Consider the following 23,375-nt stretch of genomic DNA (forward strand, 5'->3'; position numbering starts at 1 on the left):
CCTCATAGAAAGTTTTAAAACATAAATGAATTTAGCTGTTATAGCCAAGAAATAAGGGCCAGAATGTAGATAGCTTAGCCTACAAATATCACTCAGATGTCAACCACCAAGTACATTATTTGAGAGAGTAACTACTGAGTCAGACAGCGTCCCACCTGTGTTGATAAATTTGACGGTGATCTGAAGGTATCTTTGACTGTAACTGCTACCCCTTGAGGCTGTCTCTGACCCATTGCGGAAAAAGTAGGCACCGGTTCTGCTGTCAGTCCCTGTTTGCAAAACATATATCTTCTGGCCGAATATAAGGAATTAAATTCTGCTATTTTTCTATTGTAAAACCTACTCATGTATGACTAATAAACATTCCTAACTTCTGCATAAAAGACTCAGACATTCACTGAAGCACGGGACAAAGTAATTATGGGAGAGGGATTTTGAAAAAAAGACATTTCTTCATACTGCTGAATGTGCTATAAATATTTAACATGCATTTGAGAAATAACAGAATACATTCAGGAAGAGAGTTAAGACCCTAGAAAAGACCACACTGATTGCTCCTTAAATATCACATGACAGGATGTACCTTATCACAGGATGTCATCATCATGGCCTTTGGAGTACTGTGAGTCATTAGGTGAAGCCAAATGCGTCATGTTGCATGAACATAGCCACATTCATGAGAAAACATGCTCTAAGGATGTTACAGGGATTATACCACAGACCTGCAGTATAAACATGAAAGCATTTTACATTCAGCATTAATAGTGCCATCACAGTTCCAAATCAGATTTTGCGATCACTGTTACTCAAACTATAATATAGTTTAAACAACAGCTGATGCTCATGTTCTTCTTTTTCTTCCTGTTGCTGTGGCAGGTACAATAACCTTTTTTCAAACATTAACATTATCATAAAACATGCTAAGGTCCCCAGGCATCTTTAAGTACATTGTTAGAAACACATTAAGCCAGCTTTTGTTCCCTGACTTCATTAGAAATCTGACATAGACGATTTTCACTGCCTCCTCATCTCACAGAGCATAATGAAAATTAGATGCCAGCCTGCCTGCCTGCCAGCAGCCCACTCATCAAGTGTGAGAAATGAAAACACTGAGCTTTCACATCCTCTTGCAACACAAAAAGTTAACATCTTCCCACCTTAAGAAACTGGCACCAATTTATTGAAGCATTGAGGATCTGGAAACATAATGTTTTAGCTTTTCTTCTAGAATCTCCTGGTGATGCTAATAAATCTAAATCTCAGTGGAAAATATTCACATGTTTAGAGTTCCACAGAATACACTTTTTCCCGGTTAGGGGTCACCACAGCAGATCACCTGTCTGCTCATGATTGGCAGTGGAGTTTTACAGTGCTGAGGTGCCAGCCCAACACCCAACCTTCCACAGAAGGCACATGCACACACACACTCACACCTAGGGCCAATTTGCAGCATCCAATCCACCTACAGCATGTCTTTGGCATAAGCCCAGAGCACCTGCAGGAAACCCACATGACCAAAGGGAGGACATGCAGACTCCACACAGAATGCACCCCAGCTGAGAATCAAACCAGAGAACCTCTTGCTGGGAGGTGCAATGCTAACCACTGCACCACCATGACCACCCAGTTCCACAGAATACACTATGGTGATAGTTTTGTAAACATAGATGTTTACCATATGATTAAACAAGAGCATTTATTCACAGCTTTATACAGAAAGAACTTTTCCACAGCAGCATTTAAATCTAAATTGCTTACTGAACATGTCCACTGCCCTTCACAATGGTATATTACTATACAAATCCCTGCAGTTATCTCAGCTCTACCGAATGCCTGAAAACTCTCATTTGTGCAAAAATACTAATGTATCTCACAGGACAGGTAACAGATGCCATATAAAGAATCAGAGAGTGTCACATAAGCTGCTTCTTCCAACAAATATAAAAGAGCAACACTTCACAGGATCTTATGCTTTGGCACAGCAGAAGAAACTTAAAATGTGTTACAAGTTATGTTACTGAGACAAAAATGATATGCAGCCAAGACAAACTGTGGCTGTTTTTTATTTTATGTGCCCTGCTCAGTAAAAAAAAAAAAAAAAGTTATGCACTACATAAATTTGTCACAAATTTTGCATCTGAGCTGTATCTTTTGTTTTTGATTATTGATTTATCCGATTCATATGTACATATGTAGAGGGTCATTTTTTTTTTACCTCAAAGTACTTTATTTCTCTCTCTCTCTCTCTCTCCTTATCTCTTTCTTTCTCTGTCTCTCTATCTCTCTCTCCCTCGCTCTCTAAAGTACATTTTAACTGCACTATATAAACCTTACCTTGTTATAGTACATAGTTTTAGGAGGTAGGCACAAAGTTATTAAAGAATACTGAACTGATGTTATTAATACTAAATTTTAATCTTCCTTTATCAGGTATACAATGTGAGACAGATACTGAGATCTTGGCTTGCAATATTATCTATGGTAAAGTGGAGTAGATAATGCTTCTTCTCTCAGAAAATTACACTTGATTTCTTGGCTCCTAACAACTGACGCCCAACACATGAAAGCTGCTAATGACAAACAACATAACAAAGCAGCTCAAAATAAGTGTTTTTTTCAGGTGGTTCACATAGACAGCAAACCCCTGTGCACCTGCTGAATACACGCACACATATATATTTATATCTACATATAGATATCTAGATATATAAATATAGACATATCATTTCCATGGTTGCATTACAATAATGAAGGAAGAAAAACTTCAGATAAATGTCAAGCAAAGTCTAACAGGAGCAAACAAATTAATTCTAAATTCTTCTAGCATAGGAAAATGCAGTGTAGTTGTAGATAACTTGGACACATAAAGCAGAGCAGACAGACTGAGCCTTCATAGTTTTGTATTCAGTTGCCTTGTGTGGTAGGCCTGTTATATTCTGATGAAGTCTCTGATACACATAGAGGCGATAGTGTTAAATCAACAATAACAACTACTGGTTCGGTGATATTTGCTTTATCTAGTGTATTTACTGATTCTTGGTCATTGGGGTACTGGAATATATCCTCTTTGTGAGAGATTTGTAAAAGTGATGAAACTGTTCTAAGGATCTGCTTTAATCCGTCATCTGAGAAAGTATGTTACACAGTTCTGTGTATTTAGTTAGCCCCCCCACCCGATTGCATATGTTTCAGTGGTTTAGGGTTGGCAGGCTACGTGGCTGCGGTGGTGCAGCAGTTGGCATTGTCGCCTCACAGCAAGAGGTTCTCCCATTCGATTCTTGCCTTCTGTGTGGAGTCTGCATGTCCTCCCCACGGCCGAGTGATGTTTAAATACATGAAGGTAGGTGCGTGCGTGAAAGGGTGTGCCTTCTTTGAAGGTCAGGCATTGGGCTGGCAACATGGCACTGTAAAAAAATCCACTGCCAATCATTAGCAAACTGGAGTTCTGCTGTGGTGACCCCTAACCGAGAAAAGCCAAAAGAGGGTTTGCAGGCTACATAGTGAATGACATTGATAACATACTGATATGATGCTCATTAATCAGTACTTTTATTATATATCCAGTTTTAATAAGCTTGATTTCACTGATCAAACTGTGCTCCCCATTTCTTGTCAGCATTTGTGGCTTTGAAAAAAATTACTTCATATATGTCTATCTCCATGTTTCGTGCTCTTTACTGCACAGCCTGGCTTTACTAAACTGTGCTATATTTGTAGACTCCTGGAAAAGATGTATTTTACTGGTAATGAATGAGCTATTTTTCTATTAGCTCTTCCCCTTTCATTTCCTAGAGGAATCAGTAGAATAACATTCTGAGTCTGATAACTAATACATTCACTTTGTATTACATTTATTATATTTTAGCAAAGAATGTTTTCCCAGTCAGCAGTAGGTTTCGTACAGAGTAACATTTTAGACATCTTTGCATATATAGGGCTGGATTCAATAAAACCTACACTGTTCTGAAGAACAGACAGCACAGACATAATGCATACCATCTTCCTCCTAATTTTAGCTTTCCTACTGATATTTTTACTGCTTTAAATATTGATGGGGATTCATAAAGGTTACCACAATGTGCAGACTACATGTACACTTAGCATAATCTTTCTGAGTGACTAGAAAACACAAAAATGAAATAAGAATTTCATTGAATACATATGAACATGGGTGTGAAAGTAACATAAATTGAATCTCGGTAATGGAAATGTTAAACACCCACAACTGTCTGCCATTAAGAGACATGTATGCTCCCATTTAAACCCATAATCTCTGTTTCCACCCTTTATGGTAAGCTGACTACCATCCTGTTTCACTGCTACTGACAGTTGTATAAGTTACTTAAATGCTTCTTCCCTCCCATTGTTTTCCATAAATCCAAATACTGAGTGCCCACCCATCCAACCAGTATTGCTCTTAAGTAACCTCCCTTATTATAAAGTCTCTCTGGTGCATTTTAAACTGTTTAGGATTGTTTTAGACTTGCAGTGCTTATTTCAACCTGCCATCGGTAAACTTACCTTAAATTGTGTTATTAGCATTAACTAGATAGCTGTTTAAATTACTGGGATAGCATTACACTTATAACACTTTTTATCTGTTTTTACATTAAGAGGACTGAATGTAATCCCCTAGGAAGTGCTAGCCTTGTGTATCCAAGTTGGGAAACACATGGGAAGGGTTCTTAGTGTAGTCATTTATTGCTGAACGCATTCCTACAGAGCTCAGCACTGTTTGCTGACCTTGTATGCAAATGCAAGGTGTTTTTTACCACATCCAGAGACATCCAGGCTAAGATAAGGATCTTTACTATATTTATGTACTTGCACTTAACTAATTTAAAGGATTGTGTGGTGGTGCAGTAGTTAGTGTTTTCACCTCCCACCAAGAGGTTTTCTGGTTTGATTCTTGGCAGGAGTACCTTCTGTGTTGAGTCTGTATGTCCTCCCTGCAGTTGAGTGACATTTAAAAGACATTCAGGTAGGTGTGTGTATGAATGGGCATGCCTTCTTTGAAGGTTTGGTGTCAGGCTGGCACCTTGGCACTGTAAAAATCCACTGCCAATCATTAGTGGACTGGAGTTCCACTGTGCTGACCCCTAACTGGGAAAAACCAAAAGACATTAGTTTTAGCTGCTGTTTCACAGTATTTTCAAAGCATTTAAGCAACTGTTCATCTGAAAAAAATCACACTTCTTATCATTTTGCTAGTTTACTGATCTGCCTTTTTATATCGCCTTTACAGAAGGGTGATCTAGCCAGCAACTTAGTACACTTTTTTGCCTGCACTTGAAATTTACTTTTGCAGTGTTTTTACATTAAGAACTTCCAGGATCATCCATCTTGCATGAGAAGCTGTTTGCCTGGTTTCTCTGAGATGGGAAGCACTCCAAAGAGCTCAAAGTATAGTTGTTTATTGGCCAGAGGGCATTGGAGTTAGTTTTCAGCATTTTGTCTATGGCTATAAAGTAGGTGTATCTATGCAGATCTACTCACCATGCAGTGGCATTTAGCAGTGCCCTGCACAGTAGCAATTGCTTAGACTATAAAGTTTACCTAAAGGTAGCAGTTAGGATTTAAACCTGAAATATATTAAGGTTTGGAACAGAGCTAAACTTCAGGAAGATAGTAAGTGTACTGAGCAGCAGTAATGACAGAACATAACACTACCAAACAGCTAGCCTTTATCATAGACGCCACACAGGAGACCCCCTGTAAAACCAAGTCCATAAACCATAACAGAGCAACACTAATACAGGTCCTGACAATATGCATATGCATTTTCCTAATGTCTCTGTGGCCAGTTTTGTAGATATGGGCATCCTGAGACAACGTAGCAATTGTCTCAAACTCTGACAACCTTTTAATCCTTAAAGAAACCAGTACAGTGTGCAAAAGATGTACATACATAACTTCCTTGGGAGCAAAAATCTGGCTTACTGAAAAGTGTGCCAAATACACACACACACACACACACACACACACACACACACACACACACACACACACACACACACACACACACACACACACATTGTTCACCACAGACATAGACCTTCTTATGCTGAGGCACTTAAAAAAACTTAACAAACATTAAAAACCTCCTAAGCCATCTAATGACAACACCTATCATCAGCAGTCACTAAAGCACAAATGTAAAACAACACCTAAAACCACACATAAGCCTGCATTCAATGATCCTCAAAGAACAAAGCCCATAAGATAAGCAAACACTTTATGTAGTACTCTTGTTATAGCAGATTCTATTGTATAACACACACATGCTCATCTCACCGGGCTTGACAAGGAGAAGATAATGGTTAGTTGCCTATCTGGAGATAGTATCTGCAGTGTCATTTTGTGACAGACAGATGCTCATCTCACCAGGCTTGACTAGGAGAAGATAACGGTTAGTTACCTATCTGGAGATAGTATCTGCAGTGCCATTTTATGACACACAGATGCCTCTCTCATCAGACTGGATAAGGAGAAGATAACAGTTAGTTGCCTATCTGGAGATAGGATCCAGAGTATCACACATGCACTCAAAACACTGCACCACATGTGCCAATATGATTATATAATTGTGCATGTGGGTGTAAATGACCTGAGGTGTACCTCATTGGACAATATTAAAATAGACATTATAGATCTCTGTGAATATGTGTCACAGACAGGTATGTGTCTGCATTGAGAAGCATTCTACCTTTACCTAAGATGATGCCACTACCTGAATAGAAAATGATTGATTTTAACAACTGGCTTAGTCTCTGGTGTCACTCCAAATGGATCAAATACCTATCAGCATGTGATGGCATGGTAAACAATCCACATTGCTTTACCAAAGATGGACTCCTCATGTCCCCCTGGGCTTTTGGATATTGTCTAAAACTTTATTCACCTCCTCAGAGTCTCTTTTAGGCAATCTAAAAATGACAAAACTACCAACATAACAAAAAAACAAAAAAACAAATCAGGCATTTTGTTAAACATGAGTAGGAACCTTGTTCCAAAGGTGGGGCAACCATTGTTAGACAAATCTGTCTCTCCAGAAAGTTGATGTCATATACCAGGTTAAGGTCCATTGAGGGAGTGACCCGTGTGCCATTTGACTTGTGAATTTGCAGCATTAAAGCTGTGTCAGAGATTACTCTATATGCAAGGCACAGGTCGCCTCTGAGCAGTCTGTATGACAAAGGGTAAAGTGACGATGATTTCCATCTGTCTGCATAAGACAGATCTTGAAAACTCTGAATTTTCTTTGTAAGGAACCTTTGTTGTCTCTCCAATTGCTGCAAGTGTTTGGAAAGGAAATATCCGAAGGGAGCATTGTACTCTATTATTGCCCTGATGTGGCTGGAGGACAGGGGGGGTTATAACCTCTTTTTTCTGGAGGCAATGCCCTTACTTATGAAATGGACAATATAAAATGCCTTTCTTACCACTGTGGAAGTATGGTGATCGAAGATATAGTTGCTGTCGCCTGTGTGCCCAGCTCTGTCACCACTGACTGTGTGCTTAGGGCATTGTTATTGATGTGGTAGCTTGCAGGAACATCAACCTTTCTGAAGGGGATGATAATGCATTTTTTTTGCATTAAGTTTAAGACTAAGAATTTAGCACCAGTCATCAGTCTGCAAAATACCTTCTTGGGGGATGTTGACATTGCTAGTGGTTTCAATGATCGCTCCCAGTTTGCATCATCAGCAAACTTAGTCAGCCACAGTCCTTTAGTTTTATCTGTAATTCAGAGAAGTACATTCTGAACAGTAGGGGTCCCAGACCCAATCTCTGTGGAACAACACTTGTTATGAGTCAGCTGGAGGAGGTGGAGTCCCATATTTTGACCATATGAGCTCTATCAGCAAGCCAGTTTGCAACCCACCTAACAATATATGGAATGATACTGGGCTGGGAAAGTTTATCAATGATCCCTGAGTGGGGAATTGTGCCGAAGGCCTTGGCTAAGTCAAGGTTGGTCATATACACAGATCTGCCCTCATCTAGGGCTTTGGTGACTGCCTTGAAGAAGTCCATCATGTTTAACAGGTACAATCTCCCATTGACAAAGCCAAACTGGGTGGGGTTGAGCATTTGGAGATTTCCTATATCATTGTTAATAAGGTCCATGATGAATCGTTCCTTGGCCTTGCAGATAAGGTTGGTGAGGCTAATGGATCTATAGTTCCCATGGTCCATAGATGCACCTTCTTTGTGCAAAGGAATGGTGGTAACTGTTTTCCATTCCACTGGGATGAAGCCAATGCTTAAGCTGTGATTGAAAAGTGTGCCCAATAGTGATGCTAATTCCTGTTTTAACCCATGTAGAACACAGCCCAGGATGTTGTCTGGTCCCATAGAGGCTGTGGTTTTGGCCTTGGAGAGGGAGTTTAAGACCTGCTCCTCAGAGATACTAGTTGGGTGACAGGTGTTAGGGATGCTTTGGGGTATATGTGGTGGAGACGGGAGTGAAGTTTTCACTGAACCTGTCTGAAAGCAAGTTTTCTATATCCACAGGTTCTGTATATGTAGTACCATTAACTATGAATTAAGCAAAAATATGGGCCTTACCTTTGAGGTTTACAGATGCAACTAAAGAACGCCTTGTGGTTATCCTTTGTTTCTGAAGCTAATTTGGATTTGTAGTTAGCTTTGGAGGACTTCACTATTAGTCCTATTTGCTTGTTTAAGTTGAGGAAGGAGTGTTTCCAGTTTTGAAACCATTTATTCCTACTCTTAGGAATTTCCTTCTCCTATTCTATAGCCTGTTAATGGCAGTTGTCCACCAGGTAGGTTTTTTTCCTTAAAGATTTTGCTTTGGTTTTATCAGGTAAAGCGGAGACAATACGGTTGTACAGGTGCTGGTATAAAGCATCTGTATATAACTCAGCATAGGTGTCTGTTCCATCAGCGGGGGATGGGCTGTGAAGCTATTTATGCTGTCATGTAAGAAGCTGCAATTGGCCTTGGAGATGTTTTAATCAAATTTTTGCTAAGGGGGGGGAGGTCTTGTGTTATAATTACTTCTAGCAAGACTGATTTGTGGTCAGATCTCCCCAGAGATGGCCACACACTGGGGGTGGTACAGTAGTCCCCCATGTTAGTGAGCACCAGATCCAGGATATTTCAGCCCTTTGTTGGTGTGTCAAGCAGCTGGTCCAGGTCATTGGAGTTAACAAAGTCCAGGAACCTTTGGGCAAGTGAGTTAGAACATGTATATTTTACCTAATGAATGGATGGGTAATTAAAGTCACCCAAAACCAGGGTGTTTTGTTGTATTTGATTGATGCAAGTAGATCCAAGTAGGCTGATTGAATGTCCTGATTCATGGAGGGAGTCCTATAGCTGGCAATGACCAGAAGAGGGTTCTTAACTACAGTCAATTGCACCTGAAGCAATTCATGGGAATCGTGATGTTTAACCAATCTAGAGGTATATTTATCTTTAATGAATATTGATACACCACCTCTTTTAGTTCTCATGCCTTCAATTTGTGGTCTGTATGTGTAGAAGGAAATGTGACCTGGTGTAGCTGGGGTGCTCTCTGCAGCCAAAAACCAGGTCTCAGTGACTGCACACATATCATCATCTTCCAAGGTGAGGACTTCTTACTGTGAGTGCAGTTTCTGGTTTAGACTCCTTGCATTTATCAGTATAACCTTGAGGTTGTTTTCTGAGGGTATTTTTATGTCAGGAATATTGTTCTTGTGACATTGCCTAAAAAAGTCACTATGGGGGTGGCAAGAGCCTTAGCCAGTAACTAAAATCCCAGGTGTGACAGATAAAAAACATCTCTGGAAAAACATTAAGGACTGTCAACCTTGTCAACCCAAACTGACAGATACTGGATCCCCTTTGAATGACACCAGAAACTAAGCCAATTGTTGAAATCAATCATTTCTTAGTCTATATTGAGGTATCATCCTAGGCAAAGGTAAAATGCTGCTTAAGGCTAGGGACATACATGCCTGAAACACATAATCAGAGAACTCTGTCATGTCTCTCATCATATAGTCCAGTGACATACACTTCAAGTTGTTCACACCAACATAGACTATGACAAAGCCATAACAGTGCCTGTTGAGAGACATGAGTGTCTGAGTAATGTGGCGGATCCTGGCACCTGACAGATAGCTGACCATGACGTTTTCCTTATCCATCCTGGTGAAAGGGACATCTGTGTGTCTCACAATTGAGTCACCTATGACTAAGATGTTTGTTTTTGTGTTATGCCTTAGGGCTTTACTGGTGAGACACTAGTGTGTGATATATTATGTTTACTATGTTGTGCAGAGGATGTATTATGCTTGTGTTGGTATTTGGGAGGTGTCTGATGTTTAGGTAAGCTTCTGGTAAGGAAATCCATATATGTAGGCTTATGTGTTGTTGGTTTGGTAGGTGCAAGAAGTGATGTGTGCATGCTGACAACCTGCTTAGTATCAGATGAATTGTCTAGTGAGTGAGGGAGCCTTGATTCTATGTTCTTGATATAGATGCATCTCTCACATAATGAATTTGTGTGGACTAGAAAAAGTGGTTTGTGAGTGTACATGAGGCAATTGCTACATTGCCTCAGGATGCCTATGTTGATGAAGCTAGCTGGAGAGACTGTGGGAAATTGTCCGTCCAAAATGATAGAAAAGTTGATGTGGTCAGTAAACAGGAAGAGGACAGGAAGGACTAGATAAAATAGAGGACAGGAGAAGTGGAAAACAAATACGAAGGCCTAGTTGGTTAGATCTGTATACCAAAACCAAGCACAAGGAAATTCACAGCACTAGAAAACACAAAAACCTCCTTGCTGGTTTATTACATGAGTTTTTTTTATTTTCTGGGTATGATCTGTGTTAGTACCTCAGCAGCTTTGCTGAATGTATCACCTGTCAGTGAGGAAGAATTGCGAGAACTCACCAATGGAGCACCAGCAAAGTACTAAGGGAAAATTTGCAGGCAGAAGTGTTTATGTCTATAACTGCTAATGGTGCCCACCTCTGCTTGGTAGTGCATGATATGCAAACAAGTGCAAACCTGCACAAACATGCTGCTTATGTGGCAAAAGAGAGCAAATTAATTTAAACAAATTAACTCATAAAAAAACTCAGAACTAAGCCCTGTTCCAGCAACTTTCAGTCAGATGAGTTCTGACTGCACACTCCTAGCACAAGGGTACAAGGGAATCCTTCCCAATAAGAGATAGTTCTCAAGTTATACAAACAGAACTAGATTCAGAAAGTCTGACTCAAGTCTATGTTACAGCAAAGTGCAACTTCACAGTTTAAATAAGCAGTGATATGGTAAAAATGCAGTTCAAAAGGGCAATGTACAGTGAAAAATTCTACTTATGTTTTGCAGAGACCAGCAGATGCCTTGGATTGATCAGATAAATACAGCAGAGAAGTAGCTGGTCTCAAAACTCTGTGGAGTTTAGCTAAAAACGAGTTCAACCTCACATAAATGCAGTGCTTATGTAGCAAACAAGAGGAAACTGATTTAAACAAATTAACCAATAAAAAAAGCTCAACACTGAATGCTATTCCAATAACATTCAATTAGATGAGTTCTAACTGCACATTCCTGCCACTAGGATACAGGTGAGCCCTGTCCAACAAAAAGATGGCCTGGTTAGTGCTCAGGTTATACAAACAGATCTAGATTCAGCAGGACTAAATCCAGTCTATGCTACAGCAAAAAAGTGCAACAATTAAAAAAAAAGCAGTTCAAATAAGTAGGCACAATAAGCCTTCAAACAGCAACTCCCAGCTCAGAAGGCCAGAGGCTACCCTCTCTTCCCACAAACCTTCTTAATGTAAAATAACTGGCCTGAAGCTCAAGTGCTTAAACCAGAACTAAAACACCTTTAGAATAACAGACACACTAAGCCTTCGACCGGCAATTCCCAGCTTAGAAGGATGTAAGCTACCTCTCCTGCCACAAGAGTGTAGACTACAAACCTTCTTAATGTAAAACAACTGTCCTGAAGCCCAAGTGCTTAAACCAAAACTAAGAGGCTTAAATAACAGTTACAATTTAATCAGGCTACTAAAAAGCAGTAATAAATGCAGAAGAATAAATGAAATTGAACAATTTAAGAACATGCAGGAAAAGCAAACTAAAGCAATAACGCAGGAAGAAATACAAGTACACTTAAAGCAGATGAATAAAGTGCAAATGTTTTTTTTTTTTTAAATTTAAGTGGGAAGAGAGGAAACAGAAGATAATTCAAGGTTAAGAAATGAAGGCATGGACCTTCCAAAAAGATCTCTCCGCACTCAGTAAAATGAGCTGATAAGATGGTACTGGGGGAAGTGTCCAAAATCTGATTTATAGTAGGGGCATGCAAGTCAAAAGCCACCAAGTTTAAGAATATATATACAGTTTGGCGGGTAGGTGATAAAAATAAAATACAGGCAGAGATCAGCAATATTCAGGCAGAGTACAGCAAGCAAGCCAAACAAGCACTCCAGCTAAATAGAGATATCTTTAGCTAAATGAGGAAAGCTATTTCTCAGCTCCTCACTAATTAGCTGATGCTATTCACTGTTTGCAAAGGAATTCTTTGCTAAATTTTCTAACTGACCCCAACCAAGACCTCTTAAAACTGCAACAGAACAGAAAACTTAAAACAAAACAAATGTAATACATGAATAAGATACAAAATAGAAGTAACCACACTTTATATGAAAAACCTCAGTTCAAAATACCACAAGTTGCCTCCTAAATAGCCTCAAACATGACCTAGAGTGACAACTAGAGGCACTATTCAACTACAGCCTCAGAATGCATTACTTACCAAGTGAATGGAAGGTCAAAACAGTCATCCCTCTTCACAAATGTGGACCATCAACCAACCCCAGGGACTACATAGGCATAATTCTGACAAGTTTAATATGTAAAATCATGGAATGATTTGTCATAGAAATTTTCAACGAGGGCATCAGCAACCTACAGACACTGGTCCAATCCCAGTTTGGCTTTGTCAAGGGAAGTCCTTGCCTACTCATCCTGGTAGACTTCCTTCAGAGAGTCACTAAGACTATGGATTAGAGAAAAACTGTGCACACGACTTACTTCAACCTATCCAGTGCTCAATGCAATACACCACTAAGGTGTTGTTGACAAACTGTCAGAACCAGACATAAATCCCTACAAAACTCACTGGATTACTAGTTGGCTCACAAATGGGACCCAGGAAGTCAGGATTGGTAAGACCACTTCCAAGACGAGACCAGTCACCAGTGGAGAACCCCAGGGCTCTGTATTGGTCCTATTCCTGTTTGGCATCTATTTCTTAGAAGTCAAGACTATTGATGAAAGCCTCTGGATCACCAAGTTTGAAGATAATTGTAAATTGGAAGCTGTCATAGATTCTTCCCATGACATAAACATCCTACAAAAGGGTCTGGCACAAACAAATGATTGGTGCCAGAGCCACGGATTAAAACTCAGCATGAAGAAATACATTATAGTGCCCTTTGGGAAGTTGTCAACCCAAGCTTATTATTCCATTGATAAAACACCCATAAGAGTTGACCTGGTAGTAAGGAATCTGGGAACATATGTTGATGGTAATTTGGCCTTTGATCAATATGTAGCCAAAATTGTAAGAAAATCATTCTATTTCACCCAACTCATAAGCAAGTTTATGGCATCTAGGTCCAAGGAAGATATAGTGCCACTGTACTCAGTCTTTATCAGACCCATCATTGAATACAATGCCCACTTTGGTATGTACCTAACCAGGCACCTGTAACAGTTAGAATGCCCTCAAACATTGGTCACCAGGAGAATTCAGGGTATGAACACACTGCCCTTCACAGATTGTCTTAAGGCCATGTCTCTTTACTCAATTTCCTACAAGTTATTGAGGGCTGATCTCTGCCTGGCATATTAGGCATCCTCAGACCCAGTTCTAATGAACTATTGCACATCTGACAAACAAACAGCACCTGGAGCACTAGATTCAAAGAACTGAACTTTGCCTGCAACATAAATAAAACATGCTAGAGATACAATATGTGTCTCAGAAGATCCCTGCACAATGGAACAGGTTCCCTCATCCACATGAAGTGGAGTTCATCCCTGACCCTTTTCAAGCAAAACCTTGATCATCGGTTAAGAAATTTGCAAATTCACTCCCAATCCGATCCCCCCATGCATAGAAGAAAACAGTAAGTTAACTATTCACAAACTAACCTACCTCCCACATACACACAACCCTTTGCTGCCTCATTATGAACATACATCCACCAGGGTCTATATCAGTTCTTTGAATGGCTATTCAGTGAATAGCCATTGATTGAACACCTATTTATGAAGCTGCCCTTCATCAAACGGTGAGTTTTAAGAAGAGCAAACAAGCAACTGGCCAACTGAATGACCAGAAAAAAATAAAATGAAATTTAAAACCTACACACCCCCACACCACTCCTAACTAAATATACCAACTGTAAGATCACACTACAGTGGGGAAAAGGGCAAATTCCAGATGGTGGCTAACTGCTGGTTTGCCCTAGTTAAAATTTGCTGTTCAGTATAGCATGTGTTCTCTAAATATGTGTTCAATGAATGGCTATTCGATGAATAACCATTCACTGAACTGATATAGACCCCCTCTCCTACCGTACAGGCATCCAATGTATTCGAGGATAAAACTGGGTCGGGTTGCATGGCTAGGCTTATAAAGATTCTGGTGTTTAATAGCATAATACAAATGTGTGATCCTATCAACCTATGAACATTGTATTTCACTTGACCTTTGTTTGAGTTAATTGTCAATACTGACTTAAGTAGCTTACCAAGCTGTACAAGTCAGGAGATTTTAATGAAAAAATGTCACCAAAACTAAATTTCACCATTACCTTTCTGTCATCATTTATTTTACCTTCAAGAGTAAAACTGAGCCACAGCAAGTGTGACAAAATACAAGTAATAACTCTCCCACAGTGATGTATAATCAAAAGATAAACACTTGATGTTCTTCAAAAACCAGACAGTTTTACTATTATCTCAAAATGTTGTAAGATTTCCTTGAAGCATTTTTCCATATTATATGTTTCAGAATAGCTTAAATTTCCTGGGTCATAAACTTGTATTATAGATCTCTAAGTTGTTTTTGAAGTTTTTTTGAGAAGGAAAGAGGAAAGAGCTTAAACCTTGTAATGGTTACATACCAAATAAGGATATGGACTTGACCCACTTGATTGGGGTAAGTTTGCAGTGGCTTTTATTCCAGCTAAATTGTTAAACTACTGCTATATGCCTTCATCTACTGCATGGACTAGGCCAAACGCACCTTCAGTTTGGGTCAATATCCTTGAGCATAGCATAGCATAACCAGAAAGTCCTGATGCACCTGGCTACATTGTACTATTTGCAGCAAACCTGATTTAGTCTTTTATGTGTCTATCACTAGATTCCTCTGCATTTGATATGGGATGCAGTTACTCTTTGTACCCTTATATGCTTCTAGAAAATAGTGGAAGCTTCTTGAATTAACTAGGGAATATGGGTGTTTTACGGTTAGGGTATTTGGTTCAGTATACGGCCAAGATGTTTGCCTTTACATTCGTCCAGTATATGACTTCATCTATAGATTTGCCTTTTAAGGACCACTCAAAACATTTAAGACTTGAAAATGCCTTAATGTGCACTCATGGAATATGATTATATTCAGATTTTTCTTTTTCCTTATGTGATAAAATGGTAAAGGTGAAAGTCTTACTAGTTAAGCAACACAAAATTATGGCTAGTGCTCTGTATAGGTTTCTCATTACAAAATGGAAATGGAATCTGGAAGGTGTTTGGTATGTTTATTACATACTTGCCCAATGAAGGGGAGATAAGACAATAACTGACTCCAACAGAATTATTGCCAGGACTATTTTAGAAAGCAATTCCATTCTGTCTGGAAATGTACCAGTCTCCAATGGATAGCTGTTGAAGGAATCAGATCTCCGTAATCGTTTGCTGTGGTTGTGATCATCTTGGTCCTAGTTCTGTGCTCCAATTCTGAGAGTGTCCCTGGGGTTACAGCATGTGGGTGTATACATCAGATGTATTTAATGACTGGGATTTGAGTTCCTTGGATCCTCTCAGTCTGTCTTACTCTTGATTATTCCAGTCCGCAAGGATGAGAATGGGCTTTTAGAGTCTGTTTAATGTAAGTGACAACAATAATCAGAAGCTAGACCATCTCTAAATGAAATACATCTGATGACCGCTCTGACTATTCAAGTGATTAGTAAGGTACAGTACACTACTGGTAGACCCCCTTTGGGGGCTGGTGACAACCACTGATGCCTAAATGTCACTAAGCAATTCTGGGCCTCATGTTATTACAAAGTTTTGTCTATGATTTAGCCTTGCAAAGCAAGCATAGTTTTAATCTCTTTGAGTTTATAGCCAGATAATATTTATGTATTTATTTATTGGCGTTTGTTTATTGGGATAGTCCACTATGCCATTAAGAGCCAATTTTCTGTAGTGGCCCGAGGAGAAAAGCTCCATAAAAACACAGGACATTTAACAGAATTAACAATGTGAAAACTTACATGAAAATAGAACATTGTATAGAAAATGTAACTATATAAGATTTGCATAAAAAATAAATGCAAAGACAAACAATAGCAATTAGTTTTACATAGTGAGTATGCTTAAATGCATTTTTAAGATTAAAAAAGTTAGATAAAAGTGAAAAGGGTACATTATGAAAGAGATTATATTATAAGTGTAGTTAATTATCTCTAGAGACTTAATTGATGGAGAAGTTTGAAATATGAATATATACAAGAATAATATGTCAGTCAGGTTATAGAGGGAGGGGGTTTAGTACAAGTACAGATCCCGTTAGCAGACAGAGATATTCATACAAAGAAGTGGTTCAAATTACTAATGGAATGGCATTCAAGGCTCTTCCTACTACACAAGAGTAAAGTGGTTGGCCTGAAGGTAGGTTGGGCTAGTGGGCTTGCAAAAGGTGCTGTTTTACAGATCTAAGGGACCTATTGAGAAGATAATAAGTAAATAAAGAACTTAGAGCTGAACAAGCTGAGGGTCTGGATATTATTTTGAGTGCTGTAGTTAATTGCTTATAGATGAGATAGTGTGGAAGTTCAAGCCAGCTCAGTAAGTGTAGGGATGTGCAGTGGTGGGTTGATTGCCTGGCATTTGTTGCTGATGTGGTGATTTCATTATAGCATGTTTCAAGTTTTGCTTTTAGAGAGGTGTGATGTCTCCTTCTCTAAACCAGTAATCAAGGAGCCCTAATACTCACCACTGACACTGGTGAGGGATGTTCACTTGGAAGAAAAATAGATGCATACAGTAATTCCAGATGCAGCCCTCTGCATCAAGCACAATTTCCCTGAAGAAGACACAGGAAATACACTCAGTCTGTGGGCTGGGTTTCCCTTTCTCTCACTCCAGACCTACAGTAAGACTCCCCACTGGCACAGCTGTAGAGTTGAGTCCTCAGCCAATTGTCCAAGCAAGCAAGCAGGCAAGTCCTCCACAACTCTCCCTGTGAAACCAGTGCTCTGTGTCCCTGCTCCAAGTAGCTGACACACATCTCTGAGATTTGATTTTCACACACACACACACACACACACACACACACACACACACACACACACACACACTTGGGAAAGGCTGACACACATTTACTAGCTATGTCCCTCTGCCCAGACTATAAGGTGGTTACTGCCACCAGACACTCCAAAGCCAGCTACTCTAAGGCTCTTACAAGGGTACCCAAGTATACTGAGTGAAAATAATATTAGTACAAATGGTAGTGTTTGATCAATGTGGTAATGCTTTTAGGAGTGGCCACAGTGACACCAAATAAATATAAGAACTCTCAAATGTTAAACTATTTTTTAAAGGACCAGCCACAATAAGAAGTTTAAATATAGGGGGCGCAGCCTAGATGGCCAACTGACAGCAGTGAATTTTGAGAGCTCCATAAACTAATATAATACTATAGGAACATTTTATTATGTTCAAGTTTAAAATGTCAGAAATATATAGATAAACTACTAAACTACATAAATATCAATTTTGGTGGAGATATACAAAATTTTCCCTGTCATGTAACTTGGAGATATATTGAGTCACTGAGTATGAACAACTCAAGGAATTCTCATCCAGATGATGTTTTGAAAAAAGAACTGCAATTGATGACATCTACCTTACAGGAACTATCTTTGAAGATGGATGGCTTTAAAATGACTTAGAAAACATCAAATTAAATTCTCATAATCAGACTGATACTCTTAAGGAACTATTACTGCGACACCATACAAAAATAACAAATATAGAGACTTCTCTAAATGACATTGAAGGGAGACTGAAAGAGGAAGAATTCCAAAAAAGAACTTCTGCTTAAACAGAATACATGGCTGCTTAACAAAATAGATGACTTAGAAAACAGGGAAAGGAGAAACAACATAAAGATCTTTGGTCTGACTGAAAACACTGAAGGAGACGACATTATTTCATTCTTAACCTGGATTCCTGAATTTTTGGACTTGAAAGAGGGACTTTCATTTGGAATTGAAAGGGCACATAGAGCACTGAGCAAACTTGCTTCTAACTCAACAAATACTCCACCTAGATTCATAGTTATAAAATTTCTTTCATTTCTGGACAAGGAACTAATATTAAAATCTGCTTGGAGAAAATCACCCTTAAAATACAATCAAAGCCTGGTAAGGTTTGAAAATGATTATTCTTCCAGGATACTAGAACAAAGGAATGAAGTCTAGCCAATAATAAAACTGTTGAAACAAAACAACATTAAAGCACAGCTGGCCTTTCCAGCCAAGATAAAAATACTTTTTGCCAATGAGATGAGAACCTTTAATGACTTAGATGAAGCTACTATATTCATCAAAAACAACAGCGTAGTGTCTATCCCAGAAGATATGGAATGGATGGCCTCTACTCGTAAAAGAATAAAAGAAACAAATCCTTGGACTGATATTAGAAAGAAGATACAAAAACTGATTCCAAGATAGCTTTCCCAAAAAAATAACTCTTAAAACTACATCTCTCAAAGTATCAACTGATATGGTACATCACTTGTCATCTGTTCTTATTTAAAAAAGGAGGGCTTCTTAAACAACTGAGAAACAGTAATGATTTATTCAGAATGTTCAAAGAGTCCAGTAATTCTTCACAAACAAAGGGAGGTCAAGATGGGTTACTATTTACATTATATATAAGCCAAACAAAGCAACATATAATATAAACATAGAAGTTTTTATTCCCCTACTTGAACTTAATGAATACTTATCTTGTTCATTTTTCATTGCTTTTACTTATAATAATTTAAGTAATTAACTAATTCAACGAGGTACTTTTCAATAGAATTCAGACTCAAATGTAACAAATTAACATCATATATAACAGCAGTAACAGTACAGTGTTTTGAAAAAAAATGCTGTCATGGAGACTAATGCCTTCTTCAGTTAAAGTATGATTTAGAAATGTCATGTATATCCTGGTTGAATAATAGTAGCATGCACAAATTTCATTATTCTGTCTAAATATAGTTAATATCAATTATGGCAGGTATCACATCTACTAGTGCTGTTTGATCAATCCTGATACAGTGTGCATGGATGCAGCTGTGTCTGGCAGCTAGTACAAATGTCATTATTATTTTGTCTAAACATAGTTAATATCAATTATGGCAGGTATCATAGCTTTGAGTGCTGTTTGATTAAACCTGACATGGTGTGTGTGGATGCAGCTGTGTCGGGCAGCTGTTGTTTGTTGCCATTTTCATCTCCTGGAAGCTGTGGGTTGTAGCTTGTGATCGAGGTTTACTGATGTTTATGTATTAGGAAGAGACATTTGGTGTTTTAGCCTAGATCCAGGGGAAGGGGGTGGATAAAACTGTGATTTGGGATATTTTGCCAGAGAATAGTTTGTTTATAAATCTGCGGAGTGAAAGGTGGGAAGGCTGGAAGAATGTGTTATCTTTTGTTGTGGTGGCTTGTTGGGAGTTTTTTTTTTTTATCTGTTTGCTCTCCGTTCTTTTCCTGGCTGCTGCCTCACTGAAAGGGGGGGGATTTAGGCTTGAAGTTGCAGTGAAGTGAAGCTTTGATTCAGGTGCATCGTGAACCTTTGGTATGCAGTACACAGACACACTAACAGAAACAGATGCTCCCAGGTTACTATGGTAATGGAGACATGCAAGCCTCTGGTATGCAGTACACAGACACTCTAACAGAAACAGATGCTCCCAGGTTGCTATGGTAATGGAGACAGAGTGGTGATAATGCTTAATGGCTTTGAGGAGCCCACAAGATGATTTTCAGCAATGTTTTTGGTTTTATAAAAAATATATAATAAAAGAGCTGTTTTAAACCACATGTACACATACCGATGGTTTCCCAACACTTCACTTAGCTCATTAAATTGATTCTTGATAAAAAAATAAAGAAATAATAAGCACAATTGTATATTTAAAATGTATTTTGGTCCAAACACATTAAGGACTTACATAAGAGTGGAAGTCTGAGTTATTATGAAAGACTAAGAGCACTTGGTCTTGTGCAGAACCCTCTGCAGTGGTCTGGGAAATGAGCTTGTTTGGACCTGTTGGGCATATAGGGATAGCTGATTCTAGGGGTGTTTGGGATTGCTGGGAAGTGCTAGAGAGTCATCAGATTTCCTTCATAGAAATATCTGTGGGAATGGAAGGTGTGTTGAGTGGTTCACTGGCAGAGTGGCCACTGCATGGAACAGGCTGGTAAAATGGAACAGGACAAATATTGGTTTGGATATTTTAAGAACAGCCTGGAAACACACCACACGGACTAATGAATGGTATTCTGGCAAAACTGGATGGGTATTGTTGCCTGTGCTTGAAGTACTGATATGTGTGTATGTAGGATGGAAATATACTTATAACAAATAAGAAACTAGAAGGGTCTCATGATTTAAAGTGTATGGACTATATAAATATGCTTGGAAGGAGCATTACAGCTTGTGGTGTCTCAAATAACTAAGCAACAGTCAAAACAAAACAACACACACACAATAGTTATGTAATGTATGATTTTAGTAAATCTAGACATAAAATATATAACCCTCATATAAGATTAAGCAGTCTGCTGAATTTATATAATAAAGACAGGATTTAATAACATGGGCTTATGTATAATAACACTACTGTCTTAACTTGTCATAAATGACATACACTACATTGAATATCAAGGGGAAGTATGGTGGTTTTGGTATATAAGTAAATATGCATAACAAGTCATGTAATTGCTTTAACTTGAATTGTAGTTTTTGTAACCCATCTTGACCATGTATAATACTTAAGCGGATGCCAAGGTAATTAATGTTTATACATGACATCAAACTGACAAATTTGTTCAAGAGAAACAATAGAAGCCTGAACTTGAAATGTCACAGAATGTAACAATCATATTCTGAACAAATGGTAGTAAATTGACAATAGACACTCAGTTTAATAACATGGGCTTGTGTATAATGACACTACTGTTTTAACTTGTCATAAATGACATACACAATATTGAACATCAAGGGGAAGCATGATGATTTTTTCATATGAGTAAATGTGCATAACAAGTCATATAATTGCTTTAACTTGAATTGTGGTTTTGTAACCCATCTTGACCATACACAATACTTAAGCTTTTACCAAGGTAAGCAATGTTTTATACATGACATCAAACTGACAAAGTTGTTCATGGGAAACAATAGAAGCCTGCTCTAAGAATGTCACAGAATGTAACAATCACATTCTGAACAAATAGTATTAAATTGACAATAATCGCTCAGTTTAACCTTTGCTGATTATACAAAATAGAATGTTGCCATTTAAATCAAAAACCTTTCAGTATATGCCCCCAGGGGTCACATCTGTGTCACTGCTAGACAGGGGCACAGTAAACTAATTCTATTATATAAGGGGACCTTCATTGTGTCACTACTAGACAGAGGCACAGTATTCAAAATTTATTCTGTACATTTTTTGTACCATTTCATGGGGTGGCAAAAGCCACATCACTATGGCTAGGCTTACAAATGCCCCAGGGCAGATAGCCTAGTACTATACTATGAAACTATGTAGCTATGGAAAGGGAACTTCTAATCAGTAATCACAATAAGTGAATTTGTTGTTTTTAACCTATAAGTGCACTCATTTTATAATAAGAAATGACAGATATGAAAATCTTTATGTGTAGCAAATGTGGGAATGAGGGATGCACAGATAATTAAAATGCAGTAACTTTCATTAATGTTCACATAAAACAAACTTGATGCTTTAAGTAAGTTAGCAATAAACAAAATGATTACTTAAATGCTGGCAAACAATGAAATATAACTTTTGATATAGCCAGTAAAATACATTGTATTATAAACATTAGGTATAAATATTATTGCCATCTATTTATATTAAGTAATACGTTTTGAAAGACTTCATCAATACAGGTGAATTCATTAAATAGCTGTGTGTTATAATCTTTTACTGAGGTTTTATATATGATACGTCCTACTTTACTATGATTTAATTGCTTGTCAGCTATCTTTCATGTAAATATTAATAGTTTATACAATAATAGACATTTATATTGCATTAGAATTCTGTGTAATCTACAGTAGAGCTATATCTGTTCAAAATAATATAAATAGTGCTTATTCCTATTACAGATATTCTCCATATGATAATTCAATTCATGGAGTTCAGATGTTCTGGATTGTCAAGGTATATGTGATAATCTGAAGGACTTACATTTATCCATCAGATTAGGAATGATTTTCATTCCATGGCTAGTGTAGATCTTAGTTTTGTTAACATATATTAATTTAAATTTATTTCACAAAAACATTTTTAGTATGCCTGACCAAAGCATTACTTTAATGGTAAACACTCAAAGTATAAAACTGATAATTTTCTTTAAAAGCTCAAACATATACTTTATAGTTATCAGAGGAAAATGTTTAATAGTCACAATAAAACAAAAAATACATAGTCTAAGTAACCTAAGATGGATTTAACTTCATTATCTTTAAATAACAATCCTAGGAAGAGATCAAATCTACTGAAATATTTAAAATTGAACAAAGCACAAATTGTCTTCTTTCAAGAATCTCATTTCAAAACAAATAATTACAAATGAAATCCTAAGGAATATATGATATTGGCACAATCCACTTATAAGACAAAGACGCAAGGGGTAATAATTTTATGGAAAACAAATGTGATTAACCCAGAAATCATTTAAAATTTGAAGATAAAGAAGGCCTTATGGCATTAGTAATAGTTAAATATAATAATATAATATGGACCCTAGCCAATCTATGCTGGTTCCCAGGCACTGGAACAGGAAATGTTA

The 23,375-nt window shown here is 38.0% G+C and overlaps 1 protein-coding gene across 1 annotated transcript in view; it reads left to right on the forward strand.

Annotated features, from left to right (window-relative positions):
* The window catches only part of GABRB3 (gamma-aminobutyric acid type A receptor subunit beta3), a 948,374-nt gene that overhangs the window by 347,311 nt on the left and 577,688 nt on the right, over positions 1 to 23,375 (forward strand). The gene's annotated exons all lie outside the window — the stretch shown is intronic.

The sequence above is a fragment of the Protopterus annectens genome, chromosome 5.part0 (assembly GCF_019279795.1).
Source record: "Protopterus annectens isolate FY-2018-M chromosome 5.part0, PAN1.0, whole genome shotgun sequence".
Classification (NCBI taxonomy): Eukaryota; Metazoa; Chordata; order Ceratodontiformes; family Protopteridae; genus Protopterus; species Protopterus annectens.